This window comes from Otolemur garnettii, unplaced genomic scaffold (genome assembly GCF_000181295.1).
Source record: "Otolemur garnettii isolate 467f Iridium unplaced genomic scaffold, OtoGar3 scaffold00047, whole genome shotgun sequence".
Lineage (NCBI taxonomy): Eukaryota > Metazoa > Chordata > Mammalia > Primates > Galagidae > Otolemur > Otolemur garnettii.
This window is the reverse complement of record NW_003852442.1, coordinates 13,695,331-13,696,310: the sequence shown is the minus strand read 5'-3', so window position 1 is coordinate 13,696,310 and position 980 is coordinate 13,695,331. Positions and strand designations below refer to the sequence as shown.

General features: G+C 38.2%; 1 protein-coding gene and 1 pseudogene across 1 annotated transcript in view; one reads left to right on the top strand and one right to left on the bottom strand.

Moving 5' to 3' along the window:
- SNTB2 (syntrophin beta 2) overlaps positions 1-980 on the top strand; it is a 112,225-nt gene that overhangs the window by 4,818 nt on the left and 106,427 nt on the right. The window lies entirely within an intron of this gene.
- The window catches only part of LOC105887117, a 5,393-nt pseudogene continuing 4,598 nt past the window's right edge, over positions 186-980 (bottom strand).

Genomic DNA, 980 nt, shown 5'->3' with positions numbered 1-980 from the left:
GCCTTAGCCGGTTGAGCTATAGGCACCGAGCCCAAAGCAATCTTCCTTAATATAGTTGACAATTAGTTTCACTCAGAACATTTTTAATAATACACATTAAAAAAAGTATTCATCTTATAAATTGTTCTGCAATCCAAACATACAATAGCTTGGAGCACATTTAGAAAACAAAGCCAACATAAAAAGACAGATTAAAACAACTAGAACAGTACAGGTTTTGTATGGCTCGGATTTTACAGTTTTCTTACTGCATCATCAATGTCAGAAATGTGTTCCTTCAGCTGGCTCCACTGCTCCGGATTTAAAGAAATACCTTTCCTTCCTGGTTTCATTTCACCTTCCGGATCCATCCAGTATTCTCTAATATCAGTAAGAACTTTCCCTTTAAAGTCCTGAACACTAACGTACCTCATTTTCCCAATCTGAAACATGTTATCATCTCTGCTGCTGCTGCTCTGTTTGGAAGATGACAGAGCTCTTAAAGTTTAACCAGTCTTTTGCTTCTTCACAGGTTTTTCTGGAGCAATTTGCTTTTTCCTCTTTAACTTTTTGTCCACTTCACTGTCTGAATCACTGCTAGTAGAGCTCTGCTCCTGCTGTCTTGCACCCTCCTGCTTGCTCCTTTAAAGGGTTATTTCATTTGACAATTTATGTGTTGGTTTTTTTAGGGACAGGGAATATAGCCGTGGACAGCAATAAAAATCTGAGCGAGGAAGGTAGGACTGGGTCATGAAGGGATGTAGTGAGTTAACAAGGACACTCTTAGAATAGCCAAGATAGCAAGTTGTTAAAATCCAAGGTTCCATTTTATGCAAAAAGAAACATTAGAATTGTTTTAGGTGAACAGGTTAGGAAGGAGTTTGGGCTGGTTAAATACAGTGGTGTTTATAACTAATTGATCACAACCAGTTACAGATTTCTTTGTTGCTTCTCTACTCTCATTGCTTCATTTCGCCACCTTTAAAAAAACTGAGTTTGGG